This window comes from Patella vulgata, chromosome 2 (assembly GCF_932274485.2).
Source record: "Patella vulgata chromosome 2, xgPatVulg1.2, whole genome shotgun sequence".
In the NCBI taxonomy this organism is placed as follows: Eukaryota; Metazoa; Mollusca; class Gastropoda; family Patellidae; genus Patella; species Patella vulgata.
In genome coordinates, this window is record NC_065880.2 from 18,885,099 (window position 1) to 18,903,480 (window position 18,382).

General features: G+C 49.6%; 81 non-coding genes across 81 annotated transcripts; all 81 read left to right on the forward strand.

Moving 5' to 3' along the window:
• Window positions 1-94: 94 nt before the first annotated feature.
• Window positions 95-213, forward strand: LOC130011319 (5S ribosomal RNA). The gene has a single exon (XR_008786626.1). It is a non-coding gene; the product is annotated as a 5S ribosomal RNA (ribosomal RNA).
• A 76-nt stretch (window positions 214-289) lies between these two features.
• Window positions 290-408, forward strand: LOC130011906 (5S ribosomal RNA). Its single transcript, XR_008787220.1, has one exon. It is a non-coding gene; the product is annotated as a 5S ribosomal RNA (ribosomal RNA).
• A 77-nt stretch (window positions 409-485) lies between these two features.
• On the forward strand, window positions 486-604 carry LOC130011777 (5S ribosomal RNA). The gene has a single exon (XR_008787086.1). It is a non-coding gene; the product is annotated as a 5S ribosomal RNA (ribosomal RNA).
• Window positions 605-769: 165 nt separating this feature from the next.
• Window positions 770-888, forward strand: LOC130011320 (5S ribosomal RNA). The gene has a single exon (XR_008786627.1). It is a non-coding gene; the product is annotated as a 5S ribosomal RNA (ribosomal RNA).
• A 76-nt stretch (window positions 889-964) lies between these two features.
• On the forward strand, window positions 965-1,083 carry LOC130011321 (5S ribosomal RNA). The gene has a single exon (XR_008786628.1). It is a non-coding gene; the product is annotated as a 5S ribosomal RNA (ribosomal RNA).
• Window positions 1,084-1,160: 77 nt separating this feature from the next.
• On the forward strand, window positions 1,161-1,279 carry LOC130011778 (5S ribosomal RNA). Its single transcript, XR_008787087.1, has one exon. It is a non-coding gene; the product is annotated as a 5S ribosomal RNA (ribosomal RNA).
• Window positions 1,280-1,444: 165 nt separating this feature from the next.
• On the forward strand, window positions 1,445-1,563 carry LOC130011322 (5S ribosomal RNA). The gene has a single exon (XR_008786629.1). It is a non-coding gene; the product is annotated as a 5S ribosomal RNA (ribosomal RNA).
• Window positions 1,564-1,639: 76 nt separating this feature from the next.
• On the forward strand, window positions 1,640-1,758 carry LOC130011323 (5S ribosomal RNA). Its single transcript, XR_008786630.1, has one exon. It is a non-coding gene; the product is annotated as a 5S ribosomal RNA (ribosomal RNA).
• A 77-nt stretch (window positions 1,759-1,835) lies between these two features.
• Window positions 1,836-1,954, forward strand: LOC130011779 (5S ribosomal RNA). Its single transcript, XR_008787088.1, has one exon. It is a non-coding gene; the product is annotated as a 5S ribosomal RNA (ribosomal RNA).
• Window positions 1,955-2,117: 163 nt separating this feature from the next.
• Window positions 2,118-2,236, forward strand: LOC130011324 (5S ribosomal RNA). Its single transcript, XR_008786631.1, has one exon. It is a non-coding gene; the product is annotated as a 5S ribosomal RNA (ribosomal RNA).
• Window positions 2,237-2,312: 76 nt separating this feature from the next.
• Window positions 2,313-2,431, forward strand: LOC130011325 (5S ribosomal RNA). Its single transcript, XR_008786632.1, has one exon. It is a non-coding gene; the product is annotated as a 5S ribosomal RNA (ribosomal RNA).
• Window positions 2,432-2,508: 77 nt separating this feature from the next.
• LOC130011780 (5S ribosomal RNA) lies at window positions 2,509-2,627 on the forward strand. The gene has a single exon (XR_008787089.1). It is a non-coding gene; the product is annotated as a 5S ribosomal RNA (ribosomal RNA).
• A 164-nt stretch (window positions 2,628-2,791) lies between these two features.
• Window positions 2,792-2,910, forward strand: LOC130011326 (5S ribosomal RNA). Its single transcript, XR_008786633.1, has one exon. It is a non-coding gene; the product is annotated as a 5S ribosomal RNA (ribosomal RNA).
• Window positions 2,911-2,986: 76 nt separating this feature from the next.
• Window positions 2,987-3,105, forward strand: LOC130011327 (5S ribosomal RNA). Its single transcript, XR_008786634.1, has one exon. It is a non-coding gene; the product is annotated as a 5S ribosomal RNA (ribosomal RNA).
• Window positions 3,106-3,182: 77 nt separating this feature from the next.
• LOC130011896 (5S ribosomal RNA) lies at window positions 3,183-3,301 on the forward strand. Its single transcript, XR_008787210.1, has one exon. It is a non-coding gene; the product is annotated as a 5S ribosomal RNA (ribosomal RNA).
• Window positions 3,302-3,466: 165 nt separating this feature from the next.
• On the forward strand, window positions 3,467-3,585 carry LOC130011328 (5S ribosomal RNA). Its single transcript, XR_008786635.1, has one exon. It is a non-coding gene; the product is annotated as a 5S ribosomal RNA (ribosomal RNA).
• Window positions 3,586-3,661: 76 nt separating this feature from the next.
• LOC130011330 (5S ribosomal RNA) lies at window positions 3,662-3,780 on the forward strand. Its single transcript, XR_008786637.1, has one exon. It is a non-coding gene; the product is annotated as a 5S ribosomal RNA (ribosomal RNA).
• Window positions 3,781-3,857: 77 nt separating this feature from the next.
• LOC130011781 (5S ribosomal RNA) lies at window positions 3,858-3,976 on the forward strand. Its single transcript, XR_008787091.1, has one exon. It is a non-coding gene; the product is annotated as a 5S ribosomal RNA (ribosomal RNA).
• Window positions 3,977-4,141: 165 nt separating this feature from the next.
• Window positions 4,142-4,260, forward strand: LOC130011331 (5S ribosomal RNA). The gene has a single exon (XR_008786638.1). It is a non-coding gene; the product is annotated as a 5S ribosomal RNA (ribosomal RNA).
• Window positions 4,261-4,336: 76 nt separating this feature from the next.
• On the forward strand, window positions 4,337-4,455 carry LOC130011586 (5S ribosomal RNA). Its single transcript, XR_008786894.1, has one exon. It is a non-coding gene; the product is annotated as a 5S ribosomal RNA (ribosomal RNA).
• A 77-nt stretch (window positions 4,456-4,532) lies between these two features.
• Window positions 4,533-4,651, forward strand: LOC130011782 (5S ribosomal RNA). Its single transcript, XR_008787092.1, has one exon. It is a non-coding gene; the product is annotated as a 5S ribosomal RNA (ribosomal RNA).
• Window positions 4,652-4,817: 166 nt separating this feature from the next.
• On the forward strand, window positions 4,818-4,936 carry LOC130011332 (5S ribosomal RNA). The gene has a single exon (XR_008786639.1). It is a non-coding gene; the product is annotated as a 5S ribosomal RNA (ribosomal RNA).
• Window positions 4,937-5,012: 76 nt separating this feature from the next.
• On the forward strand, window positions 5,013-5,131 carry LOC130011333 (5S ribosomal RNA). The gene has a single exon (XR_008786640.1). It is a non-coding gene; the product is annotated as a 5S ribosomal RNA (ribosomal RNA).
• A 77-nt stretch (window positions 5,132-5,208) lies between these two features.
• Window positions 5,209-5,327, forward strand: LOC130011783 (5S ribosomal RNA). The gene has a single exon (XR_008787093.1). It is a non-coding gene; the product is annotated as a 5S ribosomal RNA (ribosomal RNA).
• A 164-nt stretch (window positions 5,328-5,491) lies between these two features.
• Window positions 5,492-5,610, forward strand: LOC130011334 (5S ribosomal RNA). The gene has a single exon (XR_008786641.1). It is a non-coding gene; the product is annotated as a 5S ribosomal RNA (ribosomal RNA).
• Window positions 5,611-5,686: 76 nt separating this feature from the next.
• LOC130011335 (5S ribosomal RNA) lies at window positions 5,687-5,805 on the forward strand. The gene has a single exon (XR_008786642.1). It is a non-coding gene; the product is annotated as a 5S ribosomal RNA (ribosomal RNA).
• A 77-nt stretch (window positions 5,806-5,882) lies between these two features.
• LOC130011784 (5S ribosomal RNA) lies at window positions 5,883-6,001 on the forward strand. Its single transcript, XR_008787094.1, has one exon. It is a non-coding gene; the product is annotated as a 5S ribosomal RNA (ribosomal RNA).
• Window positions 6,002-6,166: 165 nt separating this feature from the next.
• On the forward strand, window positions 6,167-6,285 carry LOC130011336 (5S ribosomal RNA). The gene has a single exon (XR_008786643.1). It is a non-coding gene; the product is annotated as a 5S ribosomal RNA (ribosomal RNA).
• A 76-nt stretch (window positions 6,286-6,361) lies between these two features.
• LOC130011337 (5S ribosomal RNA) lies at window positions 6,362-6,480 on the forward strand. Its single transcript, XR_008786644.1, has one exon. It is a non-coding gene; the product is annotated as a 5S ribosomal RNA (ribosomal RNA).
• Window positions 6,481-6,557: 77 nt separating this feature from the next.
• On the forward strand, window positions 6,558-6,676 carry LOC130011786 (5S ribosomal RNA). The gene has a single exon (XR_008787096.1). It is a non-coding gene; the product is annotated as a 5S ribosomal RNA (ribosomal RNA).
• A 165-nt stretch (window positions 6,677-6,841) lies between these two features.
• Window positions 6,842-6,960, forward strand: LOC130011338 (5S ribosomal RNA). Its single transcript, XR_008786645.1, has one exon. It is a non-coding gene; the product is annotated as a 5S ribosomal RNA (ribosomal RNA).
• Window positions 6,961-7,036: 76 nt separating this feature from the next.
• LOC130011339 (5S ribosomal RNA) lies at window positions 7,037-7,155 on the forward strand. Its single transcript, XR_008786646.1, has one exon. It is a non-coding gene; the product is annotated as a 5S ribosomal RNA (ribosomal RNA).
• A 77-nt stretch (window positions 7,156-7,232) lies between these two features.
• On the forward strand, window positions 7,233-7,351 carry LOC130011787 (5S ribosomal RNA). The gene has a single exon (XR_008787097.1). It is a non-coding gene; the product is annotated as a 5S ribosomal RNA (ribosomal RNA).
• A 165-nt stretch (window positions 7,352-7,516) lies between these two features.
• On the forward strand, window positions 7,517-7,635 carry LOC130011341 (5S ribosomal RNA). Its single transcript, XR_008786648.1, has one exon. It is a non-coding gene; the product is annotated as a 5S ribosomal RNA (ribosomal RNA).
• A 76-nt stretch (window positions 7,636-7,711) lies between these two features.
• Window positions 7,712-7,830, forward strand: LOC130011342 (5S ribosomal RNA). The gene has a single exon (XR_008786649.1). It is a non-coding gene; the product is annotated as a 5S ribosomal RNA (ribosomal RNA).
• A 77-nt stretch (window positions 7,831-7,907) lies between these two features.
• LOC130011788 (5S ribosomal RNA) lies at window positions 7,908-8,026 on the forward strand. Its single transcript, XR_008787098.1, has one exon. It is a non-coding gene; the product is annotated as a 5S ribosomal RNA (ribosomal RNA).
• Window positions 8,027-8,191: 165 nt separating this feature from the next.
• LOC130011343 (5S ribosomal RNA) lies at window positions 8,192-8,310 on the forward strand. Its single transcript, XR_008786650.1, has one exon. It is a non-coding gene; the product is annotated as a 5S ribosomal RNA (ribosomal RNA).
• Window positions 8,311-8,388: 78 nt separating this feature from the next.
• LOC130011919 (5S ribosomal RNA) lies at window positions 8,389-8,507 on the forward strand. Its single transcript, XR_008787233.1, has one exon. It is a non-coding gene; the product is annotated as a 5S ribosomal RNA (ribosomal RNA).
• Window positions 8,508-8,670: 163 nt separating this feature from the next.
• On the forward strand, window positions 8,671-8,789 carry LOC130011344 (5S ribosomal RNA). Its single transcript, XR_008786651.1, has one exon. It is a non-coding gene; the product is annotated as a 5S ribosomal RNA (ribosomal RNA).
• A 77-nt stretch (window positions 8,790-8,866) lies between these two features.
• On the forward strand, window positions 8,867-8,985 carry LOC130011789 (5S ribosomal RNA). Its single transcript, XR_008787099.1, has one exon. It is a non-coding gene; the product is annotated as a 5S ribosomal RNA (ribosomal RNA).
• Window positions 8,986-9,149: 164 nt separating this feature from the next.
• Window positions 9,150-9,268, forward strand: LOC130011345 (5S ribosomal RNA). The gene has a single exon (XR_008786652.1). It is a non-coding gene; the product is annotated as a 5S ribosomal RNA (ribosomal RNA).
• Window positions 9,269-9,345: 77 nt separating this feature from the next.
• LOC130011347 (5S ribosomal RNA) lies at window positions 9,346-9,464 on the forward strand. Its single transcript, XR_008786654.1, has one exon. It is a non-coding gene; the product is annotated as a 5S ribosomal RNA (ribosomal RNA).
• A 77-nt stretch (window positions 9,465-9,541) lies between these two features.
• Window positions 9,542-9,660, forward strand: LOC130011790 (5S ribosomal RNA). Its single transcript, XR_008787100.1, has one exon. It is a non-coding gene; the product is annotated as a 5S ribosomal RNA (ribosomal RNA).
• Window positions 9,661-9,822: 162 nt separating this feature from the next.
• LOC130011348 (5S ribosomal RNA) lies at window positions 9,823-9,941 on the forward strand. The gene has a single exon (XR_008786655.1). It is a non-coding gene; the product is annotated as a 5S ribosomal RNA (ribosomal RNA).
• Window positions 9,942-10,017: 76 nt separating this feature from the next.
• On the forward strand, window positions 10,018-10,136 carry LOC130011349 (5S ribosomal RNA). Its single transcript, XR_008786656.1, has one exon. It is a non-coding gene; the product is annotated as a 5S ribosomal RNA (ribosomal RNA).
• A 77-nt stretch (window positions 10,137-10,213) lies between these two features.
• LOC130011572 (5S ribosomal RNA) lies at window positions 10,214-10,332 on the forward strand. Its single transcript, XR_008786880.1, has one exon. It is a non-coding gene; the product is annotated as a 5S ribosomal RNA (ribosomal RNA).
• A 165-nt stretch (window positions 10,333-10,497) lies between these two features.
• Window positions 10,498-10,616, forward strand: LOC130011350 (5S ribosomal RNA). Its single transcript, XR_008786657.1, has one exon. It is a non-coding gene; the product is annotated as a 5S ribosomal RNA (ribosomal RNA).
• Window positions 10,617-10,692: 76 nt separating this feature from the next.
• Window positions 10,693-10,811, forward strand: LOC130011351 (5S ribosomal RNA). The gene has a single exon (XR_008786658.1). It is a non-coding gene; the product is annotated as a 5S ribosomal RNA (ribosomal RNA).
• Window positions 10,812-10,888: 77 nt separating this feature from the next.
• LOC130011791 (5S ribosomal RNA) lies at window positions 10,889-11,007 on the forward strand. The gene has a single exon (XR_008787101.1). It is a non-coding gene; the product is annotated as a 5S ribosomal RNA (ribosomal RNA).
• Window positions 11,008-11,172: 165 nt separating this feature from the next.
• LOC130011353 (5S ribosomal RNA) lies at window positions 11,173-11,291 on the forward strand. The gene has a single exon (XR_008786660.1). It is a non-coding gene; the product is annotated as a 5S ribosomal RNA (ribosomal RNA).
• A 76-nt stretch (window positions 11,292-11,367) lies between these two features.
• Window positions 11,368-11,486, forward strand: LOC130011354 (5S ribosomal RNA). The gene has a single exon (XR_008786661.1). It is a non-coding gene; the product is annotated as a 5S ribosomal RNA (ribosomal RNA).
• Window positions 11,487-11,563: 77 nt separating this feature from the next.
• Window positions 11,564-11,682, forward strand: LOC130011792 (5S ribosomal RNA). The gene has a single exon (XR_008787102.1). It is a non-coding gene; the product is annotated as a 5S ribosomal RNA (ribosomal RNA).
• A 163-nt stretch (window positions 11,683-11,845) lies between these two features.
• LOC130011355 (5S ribosomal RNA) lies at window positions 11,846-11,964 on the forward strand. Its single transcript, XR_008786662.1, has one exon. It is a non-coding gene; the product is annotated as a 5S ribosomal RNA (ribosomal RNA).
• Window positions 11,965-12,040: 76 nt separating this feature from the next.
• Window positions 12,041-12,159, forward strand: LOC130011356 (5S ribosomal RNA). Its single transcript, XR_008786663.1, has one exon. It is a non-coding gene; the product is annotated as a 5S ribosomal RNA (ribosomal RNA).
• Window positions 12,160-12,236: 77 nt separating this feature from the next.
• Window positions 12,237-12,355, forward strand: LOC130011793 (5S ribosomal RNA). Its single transcript, XR_008787103.1, has one exon. It is a non-coding gene; the product is annotated as a 5S ribosomal RNA (ribosomal RNA).
• Window positions 12,356-12,519: 164 nt separating this feature from the next.
• Window positions 12,520-12,638, forward strand: LOC130011357 (5S ribosomal RNA). Its single transcript, XR_008786664.1, has one exon. It is a non-coding gene; the product is annotated as a 5S ribosomal RNA (ribosomal RNA).
• Window positions 12,639-12,714: 76 nt separating this feature from the next.
• LOC130011358 (5S ribosomal RNA) lies at window positions 12,715-12,833 on the forward strand. Its single transcript, XR_008786665.1, has one exon. It is a non-coding gene; the product is annotated as a 5S ribosomal RNA (ribosomal RNA).
• A 77-nt stretch (window positions 12,834-12,910) lies between these two features.
• Window positions 12,911-13,029, forward strand: LOC130011794 (5S ribosomal RNA). Its single transcript, XR_008787104.1, has one exon. It is a non-coding gene; the product is annotated as a 5S ribosomal RNA (ribosomal RNA).
• A 165-nt stretch (window positions 13,030-13,194) lies between these two features.
• On the forward strand, window positions 13,195-13,313 carry LOC130011359 (5S ribosomal RNA). The gene has a single exon (XR_008786666.1). It is a non-coding gene; the product is annotated as a 5S ribosomal RNA (ribosomal RNA).
• A 76-nt stretch (window positions 13,314-13,389) lies between these two features.
• LOC130011360 (5S ribosomal RNA) lies at window positions 13,390-13,508 on the forward strand. The gene has a single exon (XR_008786667.1). It is a non-coding gene; the product is annotated as a 5S ribosomal RNA (ribosomal RNA).
• Window positions 13,509-13,585: 77 nt separating this feature from the next.
• LOC130011795 (5S ribosomal RNA) lies at window positions 13,586-13,704 on the forward strand. Its single transcript, XR_008787105.1, has one exon. It is a non-coding gene; the product is annotated as a 5S ribosomal RNA (ribosomal RNA).
• A 164-nt stretch (window positions 13,705-13,868) lies between these two features.
• Window positions 13,869-13,987, forward strand: LOC130011361 (5S ribosomal RNA). The gene has a single exon (XR_008786668.1). It is a non-coding gene; the product is annotated as a 5S ribosomal RNA (ribosomal RNA).
• A 76-nt stretch (window positions 13,988-14,063) lies between these two features.
• On the forward strand, window positions 14,064-14,182 carry LOC130011362 (5S ribosomal RNA). The gene has a single exon (XR_008786669.1). It is a non-coding gene; the product is annotated as a 5S ribosomal RNA (ribosomal RNA).
• A 77-nt stretch (window positions 14,183-14,259) lies between these two features.
• On the forward strand, window positions 14,260-14,378 carry LOC130010958 (5S ribosomal RNA). Its single transcript, XR_008786263.1, has one exon. It is a non-coding gene; the product is annotated as a 5S ribosomal RNA (ribosomal RNA).
• Window positions 14,379-14,543: 165 nt separating this feature from the next.
• On the forward strand, window positions 14,544-14,662 carry LOC130011364 (5S ribosomal RNA). Its single transcript, XR_008786671.1, has one exon. It is a non-coding gene; the product is annotated as a 5S ribosomal RNA (ribosomal RNA).
• Window positions 14,663-14,738: 76 nt separating this feature from the next.
• On the forward strand, window positions 14,739-14,857 carry LOC130011365 (5S ribosomal RNA). Its single transcript, XR_008786672.1, has one exon. It is a non-coding gene; the product is annotated as a 5S ribosomal RNA (ribosomal RNA).
• A 77-nt stretch (window positions 14,858-14,934) lies between these two features.
• On the forward strand, window positions 14,935-15,053 carry LOC130011797 (5S ribosomal RNA). Its single transcript, XR_008787107.1, has one exon. It is a non-coding gene; the product is annotated as a 5S ribosomal RNA (ribosomal RNA).
• A 163-nt stretch (window positions 15,054-15,216) lies between these two features.
• Window positions 15,217-15,335, forward strand: LOC130011366 (5S ribosomal RNA). Its single transcript, XR_008786673.1, has one exon. It is a non-coding gene; the product is annotated as a 5S ribosomal RNA (ribosomal RNA).
• A 76-nt stretch (window positions 15,336-15,411) lies between these two features.
• On the forward strand, window positions 15,412-15,530 carry LOC130011367 (5S ribosomal RNA). The gene has a single exon (XR_008786674.1). It is a non-coding gene; the product is annotated as a 5S ribosomal RNA (ribosomal RNA).
• Window positions 15,531-15,607: 77 nt separating this feature from the next.
• On the forward strand, window positions 15,608-15,726 carry LOC130011798 (5S ribosomal RNA). The gene has a single exon (XR_008787108.1). It is a non-coding gene; the product is annotated as a 5S ribosomal RNA (ribosomal RNA).
• A 164-nt stretch (window positions 15,727-15,890) lies between these two features.
• On the forward strand, window positions 15,891-16,009 carry LOC130011368 (5S ribosomal RNA). Its single transcript, XR_008786675.1, has one exon. It is a non-coding gene; the product is annotated as a 5S ribosomal RNA (ribosomal RNA).
• Window positions 16,010-16,085: 76 nt separating this feature from the next.
• On the forward strand, window positions 16,086-16,204 carry LOC130011369 (5S ribosomal RNA). Its single transcript, XR_008786676.1, has one exon. It is a non-coding gene; the product is annotated as a 5S ribosomal RNA (ribosomal RNA).
• Window positions 16,205-16,369: 165 nt separating this feature from the next.
• On the forward strand, window positions 16,370-16,488 carry LOC130011370 (5S ribosomal RNA). The gene has a single exon (XR_008786677.1). It is a non-coding gene; the product is annotated as a 5S ribosomal RNA (ribosomal RNA).
• A 76-nt stretch (window positions 16,489-16,564) lies between these two features.
• On the forward strand, window positions 16,565-16,683 carry LOC130011371 (5S ribosomal RNA). The gene has a single exon (XR_008786678.1). It is a non-coding gene; the product is annotated as a 5S ribosomal RNA (ribosomal RNA).
• Window positions 16,684-16,760: 77 nt separating this feature from the next.
• Window positions 16,761-16,879, forward strand: LOC130011799 (5S ribosomal RNA). The gene has a single exon (XR_008787109.1). It is a non-coding gene; the product is annotated as a 5S ribosomal RNA (ribosomal RNA).
• A 163-nt stretch (window positions 16,880-17,042) lies between these two features.
• On the forward strand, window positions 17,043-17,161 carry LOC130011372 (5S ribosomal RNA). The gene has a single exon (XR_008786679.1). It is a non-coding gene; the product is annotated as a 5S ribosomal RNA (ribosomal RNA).
• A 76-nt stretch (window positions 17,162-17,237) lies between these two features.
• LOC130011373 (5S ribosomal RNA) lies at window positions 17,238-17,356 on the forward strand. Its single transcript, XR_008786680.1, has one exon. It is a non-coding gene; the product is annotated as a 5S ribosomal RNA (ribosomal RNA).
• A 77-nt stretch (window positions 17,357-17,433) lies between these two features.
• On the forward strand, window positions 17,434-17,552 carry LOC130011800 (5S ribosomal RNA). Its single transcript, XR_008787110.1, has one exon. It is a non-coding gene; the product is annotated as a 5S ribosomal RNA (ribosomal RNA).
• Window positions 17,553-17,715: 163 nt separating this feature from the next.
• Window positions 17,716-17,834, forward strand: LOC130011375 (5S ribosomal RNA). The gene has a single exon (XR_008786682.1). It is a non-coding gene; the product is annotated as a 5S ribosomal RNA (ribosomal RNA).
• A 76-nt stretch (window positions 17,835-17,910) lies between these two features.
• Window positions 17,911-18,029, forward strand: LOC130011376 (5S ribosomal RNA). Its single transcript, XR_008786683.1, has one exon. It is a non-coding gene; the product is annotated as a 5S ribosomal RNA (ribosomal RNA).
• Window positions 18,030-18,106: 77 nt separating this feature from the next.
• LOC130011801 (5S ribosomal RNA) lies at window positions 18,107-18,225 on the forward strand. Its single transcript, XR_008787111.1, has one exon. It is a non-coding gene; the product is annotated as a 5S ribosomal RNA (ribosomal RNA).
• The last annotated feature ends 157 nt before the right edge of the window (window positions 18,226-18,382 follow it).

An 18,382-nucleotide genomic window follows, 5' to 3' on the forward strand; every position in this document is an offset into this window, starting at 1 on the left:
ACATTAGCTCCCCCCCCCCCCCTCCGCCCCGGGGGAAAAAAGATACAGAAAGAATTTGAGTAAAAATAACTACGGGTTTTATTCACCTTCGCTCGTCTACGGCCACACCACGTTGAAAACACCAGTTCTCGTCCGATCACTGAAGTTAAGCAACGTCGGGCCCGGTCAGTACTTGGATGGGTGACCGCCTGGGAACACCGGGTGCTGTAGACGCCTAGTTTTTTGAAAAGAAACCAATTTTCGGCGGACTTGAGTTAAGCATAACTACGGGTTTTATTCGCCTTCTCTCGTCTACGGCCACACCACGTTGAAAACACCAGTTCTCGTCCGATCACTGAAGTTAAGCAACGTTGGGCCCGGTCAGTACTTGGATGGGTGACCGCCTGGGAACACCGGGTGCTGTAGACGCCTAGTTTTTTTGAAAAGAAACCAATTTTCGGCGGACTTGAGTTTGGAATAACTACGGGTTTTATTCGTCTTCTCTCGTCTACGGCCATACCACGTTGAAAACACCAGTTCTCGTCCGATCACTGAAGTTAAGCAACGTCGGGCCCGGTTAGTACTTGGATGGGTGACCGCCTGGGAACACCGGGTGCTGTAGACGCCTTTTTTCCCGATTGTTTCAACTAAAAATCAATTTTCCGCACTTCAGGCCATTGTACGTCTTCTTTGGCATAACATTAGCTCCCCCCCCCCCTCCGCCCCGGGGGAAAAAAGATACAGAAAGAATTTGAGTAAAAATAACTACGGGTTTTATTCACCTTCGCTCGTCTACGGCCACACCACGTTGAAAACACCAGTTCTCGTCCGATCACTGAAGTTAAGCAACGTCGGGCCCGGTCAGTACTTGGATGGGTGACCGCCTGGGAACACCGGGTGCTGTAGACGCCTAGTTTTTTGAAAAGAAACCAATTTTCGGCGGACTTGAGTTAAGCATAACTACGGGTTTTATTCGCCTTCTCTCGTCTACGGCCACACCACGTTGAAAACACCAGTTCTCGTCCGATCACTGAAGTTAAGCAACGTCGGGCCCGGTCAGTACTTGGATGGGTGACCGCCTGGGAACACCGGGTGCTGTAGACGCCTAGTTTTTTTGAAAAGAAACCAATTTTCGGCGGACTTGAGTTTGGAATAACTACGGGTTTTATTCGTCTTCTCTCGTCTACGGCCATACCACGTTGAAAACACCAGTTCTCGTCCGATCACTGAAGTTAAGCAACGTCGGGCCCGGTTAGTACTTGGATGGGTGACCGCCTGGGAACACCGGGTGCTGTAGACGCCTTTTTTCCCGATTGTTTCAACTAAAAATCAATTTTCCGCACTTCAGGCCATTGTACGTCTTCTTTGGCATAACATTAGCTCCCCCCCCCCCTCCGCCCCGGGGGAAAAAAGATACAGAAAGAATTTGAGTAAAAATAACTACGGGTTTTATTCACCTTCGCTCGTCTACGGCCACACCACGTTGAAAACACCAGTTCTCGTCCGATCACTGAAGTTAAGCAACGTCGGGCCCGGTCAGTACTTGGATGGGTGACCGCCTGGGAACACCGGGTGCTGTAGACGCCTAGTTTTTTGAAAAGAAACCAATTTTAGGCGGACTTGAGTTAAGCATAACTACGGGTTTTATTCGCCTTCTCTCGTCTACGGCCACACCACGTTGAAAACACCAGTTCTCGTCCGATCACTGAAGTTAAGCAACGTCGGGCCCGGTCAGTACTTGGATGGGTGACCGCCTGGGAACACCGGGTGCTGTAGACGCCTAGTTTTTTTGAAAAGAAACCAATTTTCGGCGGACTTGAGTTTGGAATAACTACGGGTTTTATTCGTCTTCTCTCGTCTACGGCCATACCACGTTGAAAACACCAGTTCTCGTCCGATCACTGAAGTTAAGCAACGTCGGGCCCGGTTAGTACTTGGATGGGTGACCGCCTGGGAACACCGGGTGCTGTAGACGCCTTTTTTCCCGATTGTTTCAACTAAAAATCAATTTTCCGCACTTCAGGCCATTGTACGTCTTCTTTGGCATAACATTAGCTCCCCCCCCCTCCGCCCCGGGGGAAAAAAGATACAGAAAGAATTTGAGTAAAAATAACTACGGGTTTTATTCACCTTCGCTCGTCTACGGCCACACCACGTTGAAAACACCAGTTCTCGTCCGATCACTGAAGTTAAGCAACGTCGGGCCCGGTCAGTACTTGGATGGGTGACCGCCTGGGAACACCGGGTGCTGTAGACGCCTAGTTTTTTGAAAAGAAACCAATTTTCGGCGGACTTGAGTTAAGCATAACTACGGGTTTTATTCGCCTTCTCTCGTCTACGGCCACACCACGTTGAAAACACCAGTTCTCGTCCGATCACTGAAGTTAAGCAACGTCGGGCCCGGTCAGTACTTGGATGGGTGACCGCCTGGGAACACCGGGTGCTGTAGACGCCTAGTTTTTTTGAAAAGAAACCAATTTTCGGCGGACTTGAGTTTGGAATAACTACGGGTTTTATTCGTCTTCTCTCGTCTACGGCCATACCACGTTGAAAACACCAGTTCTCGTCCGATCACTGAAGTTAAGCAACGTCGGGCCCGGTTAGTACTTGGATGGGTGACCGCCTGGGAACACCGGGTGCTGTAGACGCCTTTTTTCCCGATTGTTTCAACTAAAAATCAATTTTCCGCACTTCAGGCCATTGTACGTCTTCTTTGGCATAACATTAGCTCCCCCCCCCCTCCGCCCCGGGGGAAAAAAGATACAGAAAGAATTTGAGTAAAAATAACTACGGGTTTTATTCACCTTCGCTCGTCTACGGCCACACCACGTTGAAAACACCAGTTCTCGTCCGATCACTGAAGTTAAGCAACGTCGGGCCCGGTCAGTACTTGGATGGGTGACCGCCTGGGAACACCGGGTGCTGTAGACGCCTAGTTTTTTGAAAAGAAACCAATTTTCGGCGGACTTGAGTTAAGCATAACTACGGGTTTTATTCGCCTTCTCTCGTCTACGGCCACACCACGTTGAAAACACCAGTTCTCGTCCGATCACTGAAGTTAAGCAACGTCGGGCCCGGTCAGTACTTGGATGGGTGACCGCCTGGGAACACCGGGTGCTGTAGACGCCTAGTTTTTTTGAAAAGAAACCAATTTTCGGCGGACTTGAGTTTGGAATAACTACGGGTTTTATTCGTCTTCTCTCGTCTACGGCCATACCACGTTGAAAACACCAGTTCTCGTCCGATCACTGAAGTTAAGCAATGTCGGGCCCGGTTAGTACTTGGATGGGTGACCGCCTGGGAACACCGGGTGCTGTAGACGCCTTTTTTCCCGATTGTTTCAACTAAAAATCAATTTTCCGCACTTCAGGCCATTGTACGTCTTCTTTGGCATAACATTAGCTCCCCCCCCCCCTCCGCCCCGGGGGAAAAAAGATACAGAAAGAATTTGAGTAAAAATAACTACGGGTTTTATTCACCTTCGCTCGTCTACGGCCACACCACGTTGAAAACACCAGTTCTCGTCCGATCACTGAAGTTAAGCAACGTCGGGCCCGGTCAGTACTTGGATGGGTGACCGCCTGGGAACACCGGGTGCTGTAGACGCCTAGTTTTTTGAAAAGAAACCAATTTTCGGCGGACTTGAGTTAAGCATAACTACGGGTTTTATTCGCCTTCTCTCGTCTACGGCCACACCACGTTGAAAACACCAGTTCTCGTCCGATCACTGAAGTTAAGCAACGTCGGGCCCGGTCAGTACTTGGATGGGTGACCGCCTGGGAACACCGGGTGCTGTAGACGCCTAGTTTTTTTGAAAAGAAACCAATTTTCGGCGGACTTGAGTTTGGAATAACTACGGGTTTTATTCGTCTTCTCTCGTCTACGGCCATACCACGTTGAAAACACCAGTTCTCGTCCGATCACTGAAGTTAAGCAACGTCGGGCCCGGTTAGTACTTGGATGGGTGACCGCCTGGGAACACCGGGTGCTGTAGACGCCTTTTTTCCCGATTGTTTCAACTAAAAATCAATTTTCCGCACTTCAGGCCATTGTACGTCTTCTTTGGCATAACATTAGCTCCCCCCCCCCCTCCGCCCCGGGGGAAAAAAGATACAGAAAGAATTTGAGTAAAAATAACTACGGGTTTTATTCACCTTCGCTCGTCTACGGCCACACCACGTTGAAAACACCAGTTCTCGTCCGATCACTGAAGTTAAGCAACGTCGGGCCCGGTCAGTACTTGGATGGGTGACCGCCTGGGAACACCGGGTGCTGTAGACGCCTAGTTTTTTGAAAAGAAACCAATTTTCGGCGGACTTGAGTTAAGCATAACTACGGGTTTTATTCGCCTTCTCTCGTCTACGGCCACACCACGTTGAAAACACCAGTTCTCGTCCGATCACTGAAGTTAAGCAACGTCGGGCCCGGTCAGTACTTGGATGGGTGACCGTCTGGGAACACCGGGTGCTGTAGACGCCTAGTTTTTTTGAAAAGAAACCAATTTTCGGCGGACTTGAGTTTGGAATAACTACGGGTTTTATTCGTCTTCTCTCGTCTACGGCCATACCACGTTGAAAACACCAGTTCTCGTCCGATCACTGAAGTTAAGCAACGTCGGGCCCGGTTAGTACTTGGATGGGTGACCGCCTGGGAACACCGGGTGCTGTAGACGCCTTTTTTCCCGATTGTTTCAACTAAAAATCAATTTTCCGCACTTCAGGCCATTGTACGTCTTCTTTGGCATAACATTAGCTCCCCCCCCCCCCTCCGCCCCGGGGGAAAAAAGATACAGAAAGAATTTGAGTAAAAATAACTACGGGTTTTATTCACCTTCGCTCGTCTACGGCCACACCACGTTGAAAACACCAGTTCTCGTCCGATCACTGAAGTTAAGCAACGTCGGGCCCGGTCAGTACTTGGATGGGTGACCGCCTGGGAACACCGGGTGCTGTAGACGCCTAGTTTTTTGAAAAGAAACCAATTTTCGGCGGACTTGAGTTAAGCATAACTACGGGTTTTATTCGCCTTCTCTCGTCTACGGCCACACCACGTTGAAAACACCAGTTCTCGTCCGATCACTGAAGTTAAGCAACGTCGGGCCCGGTCAGTACTTGGATGGGTGACCGCCTGGGAACACCGGGTGCTGTAGACGCCTAGTTTTTTTGAAAAGAAACCAATTTTCGGCGGACTTGAGTTTGGAATAACTACGGGTTTTATTCGTCTTCTCTCGTCTACGGCCATACCACGTTGAAAACACCAGTTCTCGTCCGATCACTGAAGTTAAGCAACGTCGGGCCCGGTTAGTACTTGGATGGGTGACCGCCTGGGAACACCGGGTGCTGTAGACGCCTTTTTTCCCGATTGTTTCAACTAAAAATCAATTTTCCGCACTTCAGGCCATTGTACGTCTTCTTTGGCATAACATTAGCTCCCCCCCCCCTCCGCCCCGGGGGAAAAAAGATACAGAAAGAATTTGAGTAAAAATAACTACGGGTTTTATTCACCTTCGCTCGTCTACGGCCACACCACGTTGAAAACACCAGTTCTCGTCCGATCACTGAAGTTAAGCAACGTCGGGCCCGGTCAGTACTTGGATGGGTGACCGCCTGGGAACACCGGGTGCTGTAGACGCCTAGTTTTTTGAAAAGAAACCAATTTTCGGCGGACTTGAGTTAAGCATAACTACGGGTTTTATTCGCCTTCTCTCGTCTACGGCCACACCACGTTGAAAACACCAGTTCTCGTCCGATCACTGAAGTTAAGCAACGTCGGGCCCGGTCAGTACTTGGATGGGTGACCGCCTGGGAACACCGGGTGCTGTAGACGCCTAGTTTTTTTGAAAAGAAACCAATTTTCGGCGGACTTGAGTTTGGAATAACTACGGGTTTTATTCGTCTTCTCTCGTCTACGGCCATACCACGTTGAAAACACCAGTTCTCGTCCGATCACTGAAGTTAAGCAACGTCGGGCCCGGTTAGTACTTGGATGGGTGACCGCCTGGGAACACCGGGTGCTGTAGACGCCTTTTTTCCCGATTGTTTCAACTAAAAATCAATTTTCCGCACTTCAGGCCATTGTACGTCTTCTTTGGCATAACATTAGCTCCCCCCCCCCCTCCGCCCCGGGGGAAAAAAGATACAGAAAGAATTTGAGTAAAAATAACTACGGGTTTTATTCACCTTCGCTCGTCTACGGCCACACCACGTTGAAAACACCAGTTCTCGTCCGATCACTGAAGTTAAGCAACGTCGGGCCCGGTCAGTACTTGGATGGGTGACCGCCTGGGAACACCGGGTGCTGTAGACGCCTAGTTTTTTGAAAAGAAACCAATTTTCGGCGGACTTGAGTTAAGCATAACTACGGGTTTTATTCGCCTTCTCTCGTCTACGGCCACACCACGTTGAAAACACCAGTTCTCGTCCGATCACTGAAGTTAAGCAACGTCGGGCCCGGTCAGTACTTGGATGGGTGACCGCCTGGGAACACCGGGTGCTGTAGACGCCTAGTTTTTTTGAAAAGAAACCAATTTTCGGCGGACTTGAGTTTGGAATAACTACGGGTTTTATTCGTCTTCTCTCGTCTACGGCCATACCACGTTGAAAACACCAGTTCTCGTCCGATCACTGAAGTTAAGCAACGTCGGGCCCGGTTAGTACTTGGATGGGTGACCGCCTGGGAACACCGGGTGCTGTAGACGCCTTTTTTCCCGATTGTTTCAACTAAAAATCAATTTTCCGCACTTCAGGCCATTGTACGTCTTCTTTGGCATAACATTAGCTCCCCCCCCCCCTCCGCCCCGGGGGAAAAAAGATACAGAAAGAATTTGAGTAAAAATAACTACGGGTTTTATTCACCTTCGCTCGTCTACGGCCACACCACGTTGAAAACACCAGTTCTCGTCCGATCACTGAAGTTAAGCAACGTCGGGCCCGGTCAGTACTTGGATGGGTGACCGCCTGGGAACACCGGGTGCTGTAGACGCCTAGTTTTTTGAAAAGAAACCAATTTTCGGCGGACTTGAGTTAAGCATAACTACGGGTTTTATTCGCCTTCTCTCGTCTACGGCCACACCACGTTGAAAACACCAGTTCTCGTCCGATCACTGAAGTTAAGCAACGTCGGGCCCGGTCAGTACTTGGATGGGTGACCGCCTGGGAACACCGGGTGCTGTAGACGCCTAGTTTTTTTGAAAAGAAACCAATTTTCGGCGGACTTGAGTTTGGAATAACTACGGGTTTTATTCGTCTTCTCTCGTCTACGGCCATACCACGTTGAAAACACCAGTTCTCGTCCGATCACTGAAGTTAAGCAACGTCGGGCCCGGTTAGTACTTGGATGGGTGACCGCCTGGGAACACCGGGTGCTGTAGACGCCTTTTTTCCCGATTGTTTCAACTAAAAATCAATTTTCCGCACTTCAGGCCATTGTACGTCTTCTTTGGCATAACATTAGCTCCCCCCCCCCCTCCGCCCCGGGGGAAAAAAGATACAGAAAGAATTTGAGTAAAAATAACTACGGGTTTTATTCACCTTCGCTCGTCTACGGCCACACCACGTTGAAAACACCAGTTCTCGTCCGATCACTGAAGTTAAGCAACGTCGGGCCCGGTCAGTACTTGGATGGGTGACCGCCTGGGAACACCGGGTGCTGTAGACGCCTAGTTTTTTGAAAAGAAACCAATTTTCGGCGGACTTGAGTTAAGCATAACTACGGGTTTTATTCGCCTTCTCTCGTCTACGGCCACACCACGTTGAAAACACCAGTTCTCGTCCGATCACTGAAGTTAAGCAACGTCGGGCCCGGTCAGTACTTGGATGGGTGACCGCCTGGGAACACCGGGTGCTGTAGACGCCTAGTTTTTTTGAAAAGAAACCAATTTTCGGCGGACTTGAGTTTGGAATAACTACGGGTTTTATTCGTCTTCTCTCGTCTACGGCCATACCACGTTGAAAACACCAGTTCTCGTCCGATCACTGAAGTTAAGCAACGTCGGGCCCGGTTAGTACTTGGATGGGTGACCGCCTGGGAACACCGGGTGCTGTAGACGCCTTTTTTCCCGATTGTTTCAACTAAAAATCAATTTTCCGCACTTCAGGCCATTGTACGTCTTCTTTGGCATAACATTAGCTCCCCCCCCCCCTCCGCCCCGGGGGAAAAAAGATACAGAAAGAATTTGAGTAAAAATAACTACGGGTTTTATTCACCTTCGCTCGTCTACGGCCACACCACGTTGAAAACACCAGTTCTCGTCCGATCACTGAAGTTAAGCAACGTCGGGCCCGGTCAGTACTTGGATGGGTGACCGCCTGGGAACACCGGGTGCTGTAGACGCCTAGTTTTTTTTGAAAAGAAACCAATTTTCGGCGGACTTGAGTTTGGAATAACTACGGGTTTTATTCGTCTTCTCTCGTCTACGGCCATACCACGTTGAAAACACCAGATCTCGTCCGATCACTGAAGTTAAGCAACGTCGGGCCCGGTTAGTACTTGGATGGGTGACCGCCTGGGAACACCGGGTGCTGTAGACGCCTTTTTTCCCGATTGTTTCAACTAAAAATCAATTTTCCGCACTTCAGGCCATTGTACGTCTTCTTTGGCATAACATTAGCTCCCCCCCCCTCCGCCCCGGGGGAAAAAAGATACAGAAAGAATTTGAGTAAAAATAACTACGGGTTTTATTCACCTTCGCTCGTCTACGGCCACACCACGTTGAAAACACCAGTTCTCGTCCGATCACTGAAGTTAAGCAACGTCGGGCCCGGTCAGTACTTGGATGGGTGACCGCCTGGGAACACCGGGTGCTGTAGACGCCTAGTTTTTTTGAAAAGAAACCAATTTTCGGCGGACTTGAGTTTGGAATAACTACGGGTTTTATTCGTCTTCTCTCGTCTACGGCCATACCACGTTGAAAACACCAGTTCTCGTCCGATCACTGAAGTTAAGCAACGTCGGGCCCGGTTAGTACTTGGATGGGTGACCGCCTGGGAACACCGGGTGCTGTAGACGCCTTTTTTCCCGATTGTTTCAACTAAAAATCAATTTTCCGCACTTCAGGCCATTGTACGTCTTCTTTGGCATAACATTAGCTCCCTCCCCCCTCCGCCCCGGGGGAAAAAAGATACAGAAAGAATTTGAGTAAAAATAACTACGGGTTTTATTCACCTTCGCTCGTCTACGGCCACACCACGTTGAAAACACCAGTTCTCGTCCGATCACTGAAGTTAAGCAACGTCGGGCCCGGTCAGTACTTGGATGGGTGACCGCCTGGGAACACCGGGTGCTGTAGACGCCTAGTTTTTTTGAAAAGAAACCAATTTTCGGCGGACTTGAGTTAAGCATAACTACGGGTTTTATTCGCCTTCTCTCGTCTACGGCCACACCACGTTGAAAACACCAGTTCTCGTCCGATCACTGAAGTTAAGCAACGTCGGGCCCGGTCAGTACTTGGATGGGTGACCGCCTGGGAACACCGGGTGCTGTAGACGCCTAGTTTTTTTGAAAAGAAACCAATTTTCGGCGGACTTGAGTTTGGAATAACTACGGGTTTTATTCGTCTTCTCTCGTCTACGGCCATACCACGTTGAAAACACCAGTTCTCGTCCGATCACTGAAGTTAAGCAACGTCGGGCCCGGTTAGTACTTGGATGGGTGACCGCCTGGGAACACCGGGTGCTGTAGACGCCTTTTTTCCCGATTGTTTCAACTAAAAATCAATTTTCCGCACTTCAGGCCATTGTACGTCTTCTTTGGCATAACATTAGCTCCCCCCCCTCCGCCCCGGGGGAAAAAAGATACAGAAAGAATTTGAGTAAAAATAACTACGGGTTTTATTCACCTTCGCTCGTCTACGGCCACACCACGTTGAAAACACCAGTTCTCGTCCGATCACTGAAGTTAAGCAACGTCGGGCCCGGTCAGTACTTGGATGGGTGACCGCCTGGGAACACCGGGTGCTGTAGACGCCTAGTTTTTTGAAAAGAAACCAATTTTCGGCGGACTTGAGTTAAGCATAACTACGGGTTTTATTCGCCTTCTCTCGTCTACGGCCACACCACGTTGAAAACACCAGTTCTCGTCCGATCACTGAAGTTAAGCAACGTCGGGCCCGGTCAGTACTTGGATGGGTGACCGCCTGGGAACACCGGGTGCTGTAGACGCCTAGTTTTTTTGAAAAGAAACCAATTTTCGGCGGACTTGAGTTTGGAATAACTACGGGTTTTATTCGTCTTCTCTTGTCTACGGCCATACCACGTTGAAAACACCAGTTCTCGTCCGATCACTGAAGTTAAGCAACGTCGGGCCCGGTTAGTACTTGGATGAGTGACCGCCTGGGAACACCGGGTGCTGTAGACGCCTTTTTTCCCGATTGTTTCAACTAAAAATCAATTTTCCGCACTTCAGGCCATTGTACGTCTTCTTTGGCATAACATTAGCTCCCCCCCCCCCTCCGCCCCGGGGGAAAAAAGATACAGAAAGAATTTGAGTAAAAATAACTACGGGTTTTATTCACCTTCGCTCGTCTACGGCCACACCACGTTGAAAACACCAGTTCTCGTCCGATCACTGAAGTTAAGCAACGTCGGGCCCGGTCAGTACTTGGATGGGTGACCGCCTGGGAACACCGGGTGCTGTAGACGCCTAGTTTTTTGAAAAGAAACCAATTTTCGGCGGACTTGAGTTAAGCATAACTACGGGTTTTATTCGCCTTCTCTCGTCTACGGCCACACCACGTTGAAAACACCAGTTCTCGTCCGATCACTGAAGTTAAGCAACGTCGGGCCCGGTCAGTACTTGGATGGGTGACCGCCTGGGAACACCGGGTGCTGTAGACGCCTAGTTTTTTTGAAAAGAAACCAATTTTCGGCGGACTTGAGTTTGGAATAACTACGGGTTTTATTCGTCTTCTCTCGTCTACGGCCATACCACGTTGAAAACACCAGTTCTCGTCCGATCACTGAAGTTAAGCAACGTCGGGCCCGGTTAGTACTTGGATGGGTGACCGCCTGGGAACACCGGGTGCTGTAGACGCCTTTTTTCCCGATTGTTTCAACTAAAAATCAATTTTCCGCACTTCAGGCCATTGTACGTCTTCTTTGGCATAACATTAGCTCCCCCCCCCCCTCCGCCCCGGGGGAAAAAAGATACAGAAAGAATTTGAGTAAAAATAACTACGGGTTTTATTCACCTTCGCTCGTCTACGGCCACACCACGTTGAAAACACCAGTTCTCGTCCGATCACTGAAGTTAAGCAACGTCGGGCCCGGTCAGTACTTGGATGGGTGACCGCCTGGGAACACCGGGTGCTGTAGACGCCTAGTTTTTTGAAAAGAAACCAATTTTCGGCGGACTTGAGTTAAGCATAACTACGGGTTTTATTCGCCTTCTCTCGTCTACGGCCACACCACGTTGAAAACACCAGTTCTCGTCCGATCACTGAAGTTAAGCAACGTCGGGCCCGGTCAGTACTTGGATGGGTGACCGCCTGGGAACACCGGGTGCTGTAGACGCCTAGTTTTTTTGAAAAGAAACCAATTTTCGGCTGACTTGAGTTTGGAATAACTACGGGTTTTATTCGTCTTCTCTCGTCTACGGCCATACCACGTTGAAAACACCAGTTCTCGTCCGATCACTGAAGTTAAGCAACGTCGGGCCCGGTTAGTACTTGGATGGGTGACCGCCTGGGAACACCGGGTGCTGTAGACGCCTTTTTTCCCGATTGTTTCAACTAAAAATCAATTTTCCGCACTTCAGGCCATTGTACGTCTTCTTTGGCATAACATTAGCTCCCCCCCCCTCCGCCCCGGGGGAAAAAAGATACAGAAAGAATTTGAGTAAAAATAACTACGGGTTTTATTCACCTTCGCTCGTCTACGGCCACACCACGTTGAAAACACCAGTTCTCGTCCGATCACTGAAGTTAAGCAACGTCGGGCCCGGTCAGTACTTGGATGGGTGACCGCCTGGGAACACCGGGTGCTGTAGACGCCTAGTTTTTTGAAAAGAAACCAATTTTCGGCGGACTTGAGTTAAGCATAACTACGGGTTTTATTCGCCTTCTCTCGTCTACGGCCACACCACGTTGAAAACACCAGTTCTCGTCCGATCACTGAAGTTAAGCAACGTCGGGCCCGGTCAGTACTTGGATGGGTGACCGCCTGGGAACACCGGGTGCTGTAGACGCCTAGTTTTTTTGAAAAGAAACCAATTTTCGGCGGACTTGAGTTTGGAATAACTACGGGTTTTATTCGTCTTCTCTCGTCTACGGCCATACCACGTTGAAAACACCAGTTCTCGTCCGATCACTGAAGTTAAGCAACGTCGGGCCCGGTTAGTACTTGGATGGGTGACCGCCTGGGAACACCGGGTGCTGTAGACGCCTTTTTTCCCGATTGTTTCAACTAAAAATCAATTTTCCGCACTTCAGGCCATTGTACGTCTTCTTTGGCATAACATTAGCTCCCCCCCCCCTCCGCCCCGGGGGAAAAAAGATACAGAAAGAATTTGAGTAAAAATAACTACGGGTTTTATTCACCTTCGCTCGTCTACGGCCACACCACGTTGAAAACACCAGTTCTCGTCCGATCACTGAAGTTAAGCAACGTCGGGCCCGGTCAGTACTTGGATGGGTGACCGCCTGGGAACACCGGGTGCTGTAGACGCCTAGTTTTTTGAAAAGAAACCAATTTTCGGCGGACTTGAGTTAAGCATAACTACGGGTTTTATTCGCCTTCTCTCGTCTACGGCCACACCACGTTGAAAACACCAGTTCTCGTCCGATCACTGAAGTTAAGCAACGTCGGGCCCGGTCAGTACTTGGATGGGTGACCGCCTGGGAACACCGGGTGCTGTAGACGCCTAGTTTTTTTGAAAAGAAACCAATTTTCGGCGGACTTGAGTTTGGAATAACTACGGGTTTTATTCGTCTTCTCTCGTCTACGGCCATACCACGTTGAAAACACCAGTTCTCGTCCGATCACTGAAGTTAAGCAACGTCGGGCCCGGTTAGTACTTGGATGGGTGACCGCCTGGGAACACCGGGTGCTGTAGACGCCTTTTTTCCCGATTGTTTCAACTAAAAATCAATTTTCCGCACTTCAGGCCATTGTACGTCTTCTTTGGCATAACATTAGCTCCCCCCCCCCCTCCGCCCCGGGGGAAAAAAGATACAGAAAGAATTTGAGTAAAAATAACTACGGGTTTTATTCACCTTCGCTCGTCTACGGCCACACCACGTTGAAAACACCAGTTCTCGTCCGATCACTGAAGTTAAGCAACGTCGGGCCCGGTCAGTACTTGGATGGGTGACCGCCTGGGAACACCGGGTGCTGTAGACGCCTAGTTTTTTGAAAAGAAACCAATTTTCGGCGGACTTGAGTTAAGCATAACTACGGGTTTTATTCGCCTTCTCTCGTCTACGGCCACACCACGTTGAAAACACCAGTTCTCGTCCGATCACTGAAGTTAAGCAACGTCGGGCCCGGTCAGTACTTGGATGGGTGACCGCCTGGGAACACCGGGTGCTGTAGACGCCTAGTTTTTTTGAAAAGAAACCAATTTTCGGCGGACTTGAGTTTGGAATAACTACGGGTTTTATTCGTCTTCTCTCGTCTACGGCCATACCACGTTGAAAACACCAGTTCTCGTCCGATCACTGAAGTTAAGCAACGTCGGGCCCGGTTAGTACTTGGATGGGTGACCGCCTGGGAACACCGGGTGCTGTAGACGCCTTTTTTCCCGATTGTTTCAACTAAAAATCAATTTTCCGCACTTCAGGCCATTGTACGTCTTCTTTGGCATAACATTAGCTCCCCCCCCCCTCCGCCCCGGGGGAAAAAAGATACAGAAAGAATTTGAGTAAAAATAACTACGGGTTTTATTCACCTTCGCTCGTCTACGGCCACACCACGTTGAAAACACCAGTTCTCGTCCGATCACTGAAGTTAAGCAACGTCGGGCCCGGTCAGTACTTGGATGGGTGACCGCCTGGGAACACCGGGTGCTGTAGACGCCTAGTTTTTTGAAAAGAAACCAATTTTCGGCGGACTTGAGTTAAGCATAACTACGGGTTTTATTCGCCTTCTCTCGTCTACGGCCACACCACGTTGAAAACACCAGTTCTCGTCCGATCACTGAAGTTAAGCAACGTCGGGCCCGGTCAGTACTTGGATGGGTGACCGCCTGGGAACACCGGGTGCTGTAGACGCCTAGTTTTTTTGAAAAGAAACCAATTTTCGGCGGACTTGAGTTTGGAATAACTACGGGTTTTATTCGTCTTCTCTCGTCTACGGCCATACCACGTTGAAAACACCAGTTCCCGTCCGATCACTGAAGTTAAGCAACGTCGGGCCCGGTTAGTACTTGGATGGGTGACCGCCTGGGAACACCGGGTGCTGTAGACGCCTTTTTTCCCGATTGTTTCAACTAAAAATCAATTTTCCGCACTTCAGGCCATTGTACGTCTTCTTTGGCATAACATTAGCTCCCCCCCCCCCTCCGCCCCGGGGGAAAAAAGATACAGAAAGAATTTGAGTAAAAATAACTACGGGTTTTATTCACCTTCGCTCGTCTACGGCCACACCACGTTGAAAACACCAGTTCTCGTCCGATCACTGAAGTTAAGCAACGTCGGGCCCGGTCAGTACTTGGATGGGTGACCGCCTGGGAACACCGGGTGCTGTAGACGCCTAGTTTTTTGAAAAGAAACCAATTTTCGGCGGACTTGAGTTAAGCATAACTACGGGTTTTATTCGCCTTCTCTCGTCTACGGCCACACCACGTTGAAAACACCAGTTCTCGTCCGATCACTGAAGTTAAGCAACGTCGGGCCCGGTCAGTACTTGGATGGGTGACCGCCTGGGAACACCGGGTGCTGTAGACGCCTAGTTTTTTTGAAAAGAAACCAATTTTCGGCGGACTTGAGTTTGGAATAACTACGGGTTTTATTCGTCTTCTCTCGTCTACGGCCATACCACGTTGAAAACACCAGTTCTCGTCCGATCACTGAAGTTAAGCAACGTCGGGCCCGGTTAGTACTTGGATGGGTGACCGCCTGGGAACACCGGGTGCTGTAGACGCCTTTTTTCCAGATTGTTTCAACTAAAAATCAATTTTCCGCACTTCAGGCCATTGTACGTCTTCTTTGGCATAACATTAGCTCCCCCCCCCTCCGCCCCGGGGGAAAAAAGATACAGAAAGAATTTGAGTAAAAATAACTACGGGTTTTATTCACCTTCGCTCGTCTACGGCCACACCACGTTGAAAACACCAGTTCTCGTCCGATCACTGAAGTTAAGCAACGTCGGGCCCGGTCAGTACTTGGATGGGTGACCGCCTGGGAACACCGGGTGCTGTAGACGCCTAGTTTTTTGAAAAGAAACCAATTTTCGGCGGACTTGAGTTAAGCATAACTACGGGTTTTATTCGCCTTCTCTCGTCTACGGCCACACCACGTTGAAAACACCAGTTCTCGTCCGATCACTGAAGTTAAGCAACGTCGGGCCCGGTCAGTACTTGGATGGGTGACCGCCTGGGAACACCGGGTGCTGTAGACGCCTAGTTTTTTTGAAAAGAAACCAATTTTCGGCGGACTTGAGTTTGGAATAACTACGGGTTTTATTCGTCTTCTCTCGTCTACGGCCATACCACGTTGAAAACACCAGTTCTCGTCCGATCACTGAAGTTAAGCAACGTCGGGCCCGGTTAGTACTTGGATGGGTGACCGCCTGGGAACACCGGGTGCTGTAGACGCCTTTTTTCCCGATTGTTTCAACTAAAAATCAATTTTCCGCACTTCAGGCCATTGTACGTCTTCTTTGGCATAACATTAGCTCCCCCCCCCCTCCGCCCCGGGGGAAAAAAGATACAGAAAGAATTTGAGTAAAAATAACTACGGGTTTTATTCACCTTCGCTCGTCTACGGCCACACCACGTTGAAAACACCAGTTCTCGTCCGATCACTGAAGTTAAGCAACGTCGGGCCCGGTCAGTACTTGGATGGGTGACCGCCTGGGAACACCGGGTGCTGTAGACGCCTAGTTTTTTGAAAAGAAACCAATTTTCGGCGGACTTGAGTTAAGCATAACTACGGGTTTTATTCGCCTTCTCTCGTCTACGGCCACACCACGTTGAAAACACCAGTTCTCGTCCGATCACTGAAGTTAAGCAACGTCGGGCCCGGTCAGTACTTGGATGGGTGACCGCCTGGGAACACCGGGTGCTGTAGACGCCTTTTTTCCCGATTGTTTCAACTAAAAATCAATTTTCCGCACTTCAGGCCATTGTACGTCTTCTTTGGCATAACATTAGCTCCCCCCCCCCCTCCGCCCCGGGGGAAAAAAGATACAGAAAGAATTTGAGTAAAAATAACTACGGGTTTTATTCACCTTCGCTCGTCTACGGCCACACCACGTTGAAAACACCAGTTCTCGTCCGATCACTGAAGTTAAGCAACGTCGGGCCCGGTCAGTACTTGGATGGGTGACCGCCTGGGAACACCGGGTGCTGTAGACGCCTAGTTTTTTGAAAAGAAACCAATTTTCGGCGGACTTGAGTTAAGCATAACTACGGGTTTTATTCGCCTTCTCTCGTCTACGGCCACACCACGTTGAAAACACCAGTTCTCGTCCGATCACTGAAGTTAAGCAACGTCGGGCCCGGTCAGTACTTGGATGGGTGACCGCCTGGGAACACCGGGTGCTGTAGACGCCTAGTTTTTTTGAAAAGAAACCAATTTTCGGCGGACTTGAGTTTGGAATAACTACGGGTTTTATTCGTCTTCTCTCGTCTACGGCCATACCACGTTGAAAACACCAGTTCTCGTCCGATCACTGAAGTTAAGCAACGTCGGGCCCGGTTAGTACTTGGATGGGTGACCGCCTGGGAACACCGGGTGCTGTAGACGCCTTTTTTCCCGATTGTTTCAACTAAAAATCAATTTTCCGCACTTCAGGCCATTGTACGTCTTCTTTGGCATAACATTAGCTCCCCCCCCCTCCGCCCCGGGGGAAAAAAGATACAGAAAGAATTTGAGTAAAAATAACTACGGGTTTTATTCACCTTCGCTCGTCTACGGCCACACCACGTTGAAAACACCAGTTCTCGTCCGATCACTGAAGTTAAGCAACGTCGGGCCCGGTCAGTACTTGGATGGGTGACCGCCTGGGAACACCGGGTGCTGTAGACGCCTAGTTTTTTGAAAAGAAACCAATTTTCGGCGGACTTGAGTTAAGCATAACTACGGGTTTTATTCGCCTTCTCTCGTCTACGGCCACACCACGTTGAAAACACCAGTTCTCGTCCGATCACTGAAGTTAAGCAACGTCGGGCCCGGTCAGTACTTGGATGGGTGACCGCCTGGGAACACCGGGTGCTGTAGACGCCTAGTTTTTTTGAAAAGAAACCAATTTTCGGCGGACTTGAGTTTGGAATAACTACGGGTTTTATTCGTCTTCTCTCGTCTACGGCCATACCACGTTGAAAACACCAGTTCTCGTCCGATCACTGAAGTTAAGCAACGTCGGGCCCGGTTAGTACTTGGATGGGTGACCGCCTGGGAACACCGGGTGCTGTAGACGCCTTTTTTCCAGATTGTTTCAACTAAAAATCAATTTTCCGCACTTCAGGCCATTGTACGTCTTCTTTGGCATAACATTAGCTCCCCCCCCCTCCGCCCCGGGGGAAAAAAGATACAGAAAGAATTTGAGTAAAAATAACTACGGGTTTTATTCACCTTCGCTCGTCTACGGCCACACCACGTTGAAAACACCAGTTCTCGTCCGATCACTGAAGTTAAGCAACGTCGGGCCCGGTCAGTACTTGGATGGGTGACCGCCTGGGAACACCGGGTGCTGTAGACGCCTAGTTTTTTGAAAAGAAACCAATTTTCGGCGGACTTGAGTTAAGCATAACTACGGGTTTTATTCGCCTTCTCTCGTCTACGGCCACACCACGTTGAAAACACCAGTTCTCGTCCGATCACTGAAGTTAAGCAACGTCGGGCCCGGTCAGTACTTGGATGGGTGACCGCCTGGGAACACCGGGTGCTGTAGACGCCTAGTTTTTTTGAAAAGAAACCAATTTTCGGCGGACTTGAGTTTGGAATAACTACGGGTTTTATTCGTCTTCTCTCGTCTACGGCCATACCACGTTGAAAACACCAGTTCTCGTCCGATCACTGAAGTTAAGCAACGTCGGGCCCGGTTAGTACTTGGATGGGTGACCGCCTGGGAACACCGGGTGCTGTAGACGCCTTTTTTCCCGATTGTTTCAACTAAAAATCAATTTTCCGCACTTCAGGCCATTGTACGTCTTCTTTGGCATAACATTAGCTCCCCCCCCCCTCCGCCCCGGGGGAAAAAAGATACAGAAAGAATTTGAGTAAAAATAACTACGGGTTTTATTCACC